The sequence below is a fragment of the Camelus ferus genome, chromosome 15, assembly GCF_009834535.1.
Source record: "Camelus ferus isolate YT-003-E chromosome 15, BCGSAC_Cfer_1.0, whole genome shotgun sequence".
NCBI classification, from domain to species: domain Eukaryota; kingdom Metazoa; phylum Chordata; class Mammalia; order Artiodactyla; family Camelidae; genus Camelus; species Camelus ferus.
In genome coordinates, this window is record NC_045710.1 from 29,150,729 (window position 1) to 29,158,600 (window position 7,872).

The window sequence follows — 7,872 nt, forward strand, 5'->3', positions numbered from 1 at the left end:
AAGGACAAGGAAAGCTCTGATAACCTTCATTAAAAGTAATAGAATATATTAATTATTTTCCTGGACTCTTGGAAACAGTTGTCCTTAAACAGTAAGTAAATTCCTCAGGGATGAGCAAGACATTTCAGGGGAGAAAAATTAACCTTAATTTTAGCTAATGAAGGCCACTTGGAATAGTCTAAGAGTCATTTGCTAAGAAGTACCCTGGACGTATCAGAGCAGTAATTTTCTTCCAAGATTGTCTGAATTCCTCTCATAAGTGTATTCAGCCTCTCTAAACTAAAGTAATAACTCTTAACCTTTCATGGGGTCATCTTTTAGAATCTCTTTAAAATGTGAGCATCCTTTTAGAAATAAGCACATGCGTATTTCTAAAAATACTGTGTAAAATGTCGGAGGGTGCACAAGGTCAATGTTTTACAGATTCTATAGCCACCCATTTTTCTTTCCTCTATCTCACATAGTAGTCATAGTGACTCCTCAAGGATTGTAATACATCCTGAACTTTTTTGACCCCCTACCCTTGCCATGATCTTTCAATAATTACAAATGCCAGGGTTGTTAACTCTGATAAACCAAGAGCATTTGGTAAGTGCTCTACTGGCTGTGCATGATTCAGACAAGCTACAAAAGACTCCCCAGGGCAGCAAATCTATGGTTGTAGTTTCAGATGGGCAGTAAGACTCATGAGACCTAAAAAGGCAATATTATCTAATAATATAGGAATCTAATACAATAGCTAATTAGCTTTTTAGCAGAATACAAAGCAGGAAACACAGGAAGTACAATATCTTCATCTCATTAAGAGGCCTGACAGTTAACCAAAAATGCAGCTTCTTTTGCCTCCTTACCGTTATGGGGCATATATGGTTGCTACGGTTGAGGACCAAAGAATGTGAGGATCACCTTGGCCTAAAGAAAGCCATGGCTCCTTTACCCACCAGTTTTATATGCCGTGCATCCCCATTCACAGCTCTCCCTACCCCGCACCACAAAGGAGGCATAAACAACATTCTTCATTTGTCTTAAGTACCGTTTTCAAGCAGCACTGAGTCCGCCCAGGCCTAACGTTAGCCCTTTATTCACACTGCCCTTTAACTTCTAAGAAATTCTAGTGTTAGATTGGCACACTGGGATGAATCAGTACCACGGTGCCAAGCCTCATTTCGTGGGAGCTTACAGTGCAGTGTGGATTATGAAATGACAGTAAATTATAGTAAAATGTGGAATGCAATCAGTAATCTAAGAGATGCCTGAGTCAGATGCGTCAGTTTGATTCTGTTGAAGCTGAGCAGATATCATTAACCCTTCATGGAGACAACAGCATTTAAAGGGGGTTCAGAAAAGAGGATAAAGTTGTCTGAATTTTACACAGTGGTCAAACATTTGGCAGAGATGCAACTTCTTTATACATAGGTGGTCTTTCATTTATTGAGGTGGAATTAAATCAGTCCCACAGAATTCCCTCAAAAATACGTCTAGTCTATGGAGCAAGCATTAAATTTTAAAATGTCTTCAGTATGTCCCCAGTATGACGTTGAAGGAGAGCATCAGGAGGAAAACTGCATTCCTCACGGACCTAGTGCGTATCAGGCACTGTGCTAAATGACGTACAAATGCTATTTTAATTACCTCCAACTTCATGACAATTCTGTGTGGTTGATATTCTGTCCATTCAAGAGTCAGGGCCATTGAAATAATCTGCCCAAACATTCATATCTGGCAACCAGTGGAGCCAGGATGTTAACCGAGGTCTAATTGAATTCAATTAAAAGGGTTTTTTTTTTTTTTTTCAAATATATTATGGTGCTCTGAGGTCACAGTGTTAAGAGTTGCCTACACAAATTAGAGACTATTCACAAAAGGATAAACATAATGTTGGAGAATGAGGACAACATGTAAGAATATTGAAAGAACTAGGGATTATTAGGGGAGAGTTGCCAGATATAAATAATGCTCAGACTCACTCTAGGTTCTGAGCCAACTGAAATGAAGTGCAAGGATTTGGATGAAGGATAGACTACATCCAGTATCAGCTTTATTATCCAGAGCATGCAGCTCACTGTTCACACTGAATGTGAAAATGTGGCTTGGACTTCATGGTGAAAAGAGGCTTTCCCCACTGTTCTTTATGAGTAGAACCTCTTGCCCATCCAGTTTCAGGCCAGGCAGTGAATAACCATTGTTTCCTGTAATTAGGAGGACCAGGGAGGTCTTTGATGGTAAGCTGACCATGTAGACAGAATTGAGGAGAACATCTGGCATTTATAGGCATTCTTGTCATCCATAAGAGAAACTGCAGAGAGGACAGGACACACATGGTCCGTGAACTTGGAATATTAACTCTGACATTAGAGAGAAATGGATATTAGGCTTTTGCCTGTGCTAATCACTCTCTCCAGGTGAAAGAGAGAAGAGTGTGTGGGTAGATGGTAAGGACAGAGAGAGAACCTGAAATTGTTTCTCATACTCATCGCTGCTGAATAAAGAAAATTATCCTTATGTAACCTTATAGGTGAAGAAATGCTCCTCTTTTCTGTCCTTGAAACACAAAGACCCTAGGAAGAAAAAACAGAAATGATCAGGAGGTGGGGTGGGAGGGGGATGGCAGTTGCTTTCAATTATTTAAAAGGCCCTAATGTGGTGAAAGAAAAGGCCTCATTCAGAAGACGAATGTTGATGAGTTAAGGCGAGCCAGAGTTCTGCTTATTATAAGAAGGACCTTTCCATGAATTAGAGCTAGCCATTAGTAGAATGAGCTACTTCAGTGTTGCATTAGCAAAGATTTATGCCAAAATTGCTCATAATGAATGTTCCAATGACCAGCAAGCTCAGGAAGATTTCCTCTAACGAAAACCTTGAATCCTTACTTAGTTTTAATACTTGAGGGTCTTGACTCTTCCCACTTCTTAAATACTTGGATAGCTTTTCATCTTTTTAAAAATCAGTAGAACCATTCATCAGAAGCCTTAAAGTAGAAACTAGGTGACCATTTTTTCTCTCTCAGTTAAGACAGAAGAGCACATAGTTTTCCAACATTGCAGCAGGGAGACCAGGCTATTTATTGAGGAAGTTTGATTGGAGAAGAAGACAAGTAATGAAGAGTTACTCTAGGGATTATATTAAATCACTGCAATTTATTAAAAAGTTTATTACTTTTTAGTATTATAACTTAAATATTAGCAAAATATTAATTGCAAAACACTTTACTGCTTGTACTGTGAGTTGAGAAGATATTGTAGAATGATGACCTCCATATCCTTTTATTTGGAGTATTTTCATTTATTTATTTAACAAATGATATTTTTATTCACTGAAGTATAATTTGCATACAGTAAAATTCACCATTCTTATGTGATGTATGTATGATGTATGATAAATGTAATCATCACTACAATCAAGATAACAGAACATTTCTATCAACCCCCAAAGTCCCCTTCTGCTGCTTTGTGGTCAAGCCTCTCTCCCCACCTCCTCTTGAAATCACTGATCTGAGTTTGACTTTTCAAGAATGTCATATAAATGGAGTTGTACAGAACTCCATTTAGTGACTTTTTTAGTCTTGCTTCTTTCATTTAGCATAATTTTGAGATTCAACTATGTTGTTGCATGTATCTGTTTATTCCTTTTTATTGCTGAATAATATTCTATTGTATGGATGTATCACAATCTGTTTATCCATGCTACAGTTGGTCTACATGTAGTGATTTTTCCAATTCTGCAGAAAGAAGCTATATAAATCAGGAGGCTTTTGGCTTAGAGTAACAGGAAATTCAAACTGACTCAAGAATAGAAAATCAGTTTTCTCATGAAACCACAAGTCCAGATGTAGTGTGTTTCCAGATTTTGTTGATTCAGTGGTTCAACAATGTCATCATAGTTTGAAGTTCTTTTCTTCTTTCGTTGTTTTCATTGTGTGTCCAGCTTTATCCCTAGGCAGGTTCTTCCCTTGACTTCCAGGTGGCTTAAGAACGTTCCCATGACTTAAGCATTTATAAAATGCAGGAGAAGAGACTGCTTCTTTGCAATAGCACCTCCATCCCCTTCACACTGACACAGATTTGTCATCCTGCTTTATTGGCCAGTAGGAACCCTATCAAGGGCCCCTTCAGGAAAAAGGAAATCTGAGTGACCAAAGGTCCAGAACTTTTTCTGTTTTATATAGTATTTTATCCAGATTAAGTACTTGTTCTCCACATTCTATAGATCTGATTGAAAAAAAATTCAAAAAGCTATCTATTAAAATAAAAATTTGAGGGCCATTTTTATGTACTTGTGAGGAAATAACGTGATTTTATGAGCTAATCTTATCCCATTATGAAAATTTACTTTCAATTTTGAAAATGTTAATTATCTGGTATCATTATCTGAAACACATGCATCACTGAAAATAAAATGCAAGACAGAAACCTGAATTGTCACTTTCTCTTTTTTAAAATTTAATCCAGAGTTGTGTATTACTCTTTGAAAAATGTTACTTTGGTTAAAAAAAAATTCAAGATATGGATGCACTGAATTAAATTCTCACTATTAAGTTTGAATAGTGAGCTTTGAATTTTATTTTACAAATATAATTACTTGCATTTTCTTCTGAGTTAAGTATATTTTTGTTCTTTAATTTCCTTTAAATCCACTCCAATATATTAAATCAGTATATATTATATCAGGTTTCACATTTGCCATCAATTTCTATCTAAGCAAATAACAAACACCACACACACATATATACCATATATCATATGTACATATCACAATTGAAAGTATATTCCCCCAAGTAAAAAGGCTGTACTTCTAAAGACTATATGGGCTGAAATGGTATAACAGAGTTTTATTTCTTCAAATCTTTGTTTCAAGGATACAGTACAGTATTTGGGATTTTTGTTCTACTGTGGAAAAGTAAACTGGATTAACTGCAGATGGTTTGTGGATATTCTGTAATTTTACTTCTCTTACCCATCTTTATTATTGGACATATGTCTGAAAGGTGAAAGTTCAATGGATTTTTACAGTGACTTTAAGCAACCCAGTAAAACAATATGTAGTATCACATAAAATAAAAAGTTATTAATATCTGTGTGTCACAATTCTAGGCACTTTAATAAGTTGTTTTGGTTTGTCCATCTTCTCTACTAGGAGGTCACTGAGGAGAGGGGCTGACTTTGTGTACACACTGCCTACCACGATGCCTGGCTGCTAATGATACCATCATCATAAGAGCTACCATTTATTAGGCATATTTTTAACAGCAAGCATCTGTAAAACAAAACCAGTCTTTGTGCTACAGCTTTTAAACATTATCTCATCCTTACAGCATGATCACTATTATTTTTTCAATTTTATTAAGTTATAATCGACATATAACATCGTAGAAGTTGGAGATGGCTTCATGACCGTCAGGACCCAAGCTCTGTCAATCTTGTTGCTTCCCCATCCTCAGCTTCCATCTGTCTGCTGAGTCTTAGGCCATAATGGCTGCAATCCAGCCATCAGGAAGGAGAAAGGATGACAGAGGCTTGTCTACTACAGTGATGATTTCTGGACACTTTCAGACACTTACTTGCATTTATTGATCACTGCTTAGTCATACAGCCAAGCCTAGTAAGAAAAGAGACTGGAAAATGTACTCTTCATTCCAAGTAGCCCATGTGCCCAGCTATAAATTGGTGTTACATTACTAAGGAAGTCAGGGAATACAAATAATGGCAAATAAATAAAAGTTTATGCCACAGACAGAGAGGAAAGATATTAAACACTGTCTATATAGAGGTGTGCAGCTTTTGTTTTGTTGTTTCTTTTCCTTGCTATTTTCCTTTTTTTTCCTCCCCCTCCCCCTCCTCCTTTCCTCTGTCATGTTCTTCTTGCTTTTCTTGTTAAGGGGAACAATATGGGCATATTTGAAGGCCAATGAGAGGCATCTAGTAGACAGACATCTAAAAATCTAGAAGACGTTCGGCTCCTGCACTTGATGTAGACTGGCATCCTCTTGTGTCCTTAAATTCTGGTTTATACTTGAAATAAATCCTTAGTCTGCTTAACTGGCCGAGTACTCTTTCCCAAGGCGCTCACAGATGAGAACTTTATTTTGCTTATTATTCCATGCCCAGTTTGACTCACTCAATTTTAATAAAGAGAAAGACTCTCACAACTTTACTGCTACTTTAATGCACTTCACCAGTGCACAACGTTTTCTTCTAATCGCTATTTAAGACCTGATGAATCTGATGCCTGTCAAGACAGACTGCTACTGAGTGCTAGCCTGTGCTGGCTCTGAAAATATACCTCAGAAAAGACTATATAGTATTTTAAGTGATTAGTAATCACTGTAGAAGGGAAGATCCCTCAGTTAGAACTCACCATGTCATTTTTCATGAAATGATGTAAAAGTTTGAGTCTTTGATTTCAGCGTGGAAAGTATATCCATGAACTGAAAGTACTGCATGCCTGGGTTGGCACCTCATAGCCGCTCTAAGCTGGTACAAACTAGCAGAATCTGTTTTACTAATGTCAGAATCCAGAATTTCTGCACCAAGTCTAGAGGTACAAATATGGAACCCTGAAGCTCACACAGCCTAAAGTAACCACCCTCTAGAAGCCCAGGATGCCACTGGTTAATTGCAAAGAAGTAGAAGGTTCACCTCCATAACCTCTCCACCTAAAATACCCTAGGAATAGTGTTGATACCTCCTTTCAGGCAGGGAGACCCTTGGCCAAGATGTTAGTAAAGCGGGCTGTGCTTGGAAACAGATGTTCTGGTGCTTGTTGGACTTGAGAAGTTAGGCACTAGTAGTTGCATACTAGGCAAAATGCTTTTCTTGGTAAAACAATAGAAAGCCAGGAATGGGTGGCGCTGGGTCATTTACTCAGCATGAAGAAACGTGCCAGGTTAGTGGAACAGACTCATCAGAAGCCTCTGGATTTCTCTTAGCATTCAAGCTGCTTCATACATACCGATAGTGTATCCTGTTTGAAGAGGTACGGATTTTTAAAATACAACTCCCAATTCAGTAGCTAAATAAGGAAGATAAGTAGTATGTGAAGAATACTCTTAATGAAATAAAGATGTATCACTCCAAACAGCAATGAAACTGTATAGGAGCACAATAGAAGGCAGAGTCATTTGGCCTTCCACAACTCTCTAGTCTTAGAATTTGGGGGAACTGCTACTACTGCTTCATAGCCACAAAAAAATCAAGTCAGAGTATGTTGAAATGAGGAAGAAGTGGTCCCCAGACTCAATGACCCTGACCCTGCTCCTTCTAGTGCTAAGCTTTCTGACGGCACAATCATAATCCTAAAACCTTGTCTAATGGCCTTCAAGTGTGGCTGGGAAGCCATAAGAATGCATTCTTGAAAGTCAGTTCCATTGGGGGAAAGCTGACTACTAAAACTTGAAGAGATTTTCTGCAGTGTTGGGATGAACATCTGCAACTTAAATCATGGGCAACATGAGATACAACATGTACATTGACTCCTACTACCTCAAGGGTCACACTGGAATTTTTATTATTTAGTAACTGTACAATGGGTAGGAGAGGGGAGAGGGTCAGGACAGTTGGGGATGTAATTACTATCACCTGTTCAAATGTGGGGTTTTCTTTAACAGATGAGTGAGAAATTATTTGGAAATTGGGGATGGTCATCATATTGCTGACCAGTGGTGGACTCTGATAGACTACTGTCCGGCTTACTACACTGAAAACTCAGGCTGGCTTGATGATGTATTAAGAAGTGGAATTGTTGCAAAATATGTTTATGATGCAACAATTTACATATATGGCAATAGAGGGGACTTTGGGGTAATAATGGGCTTGTTCTAAGGAAACTTGTAAAAGGCAGGAGCCACAGGTAGGCACTCATCTAATTACATGGCTT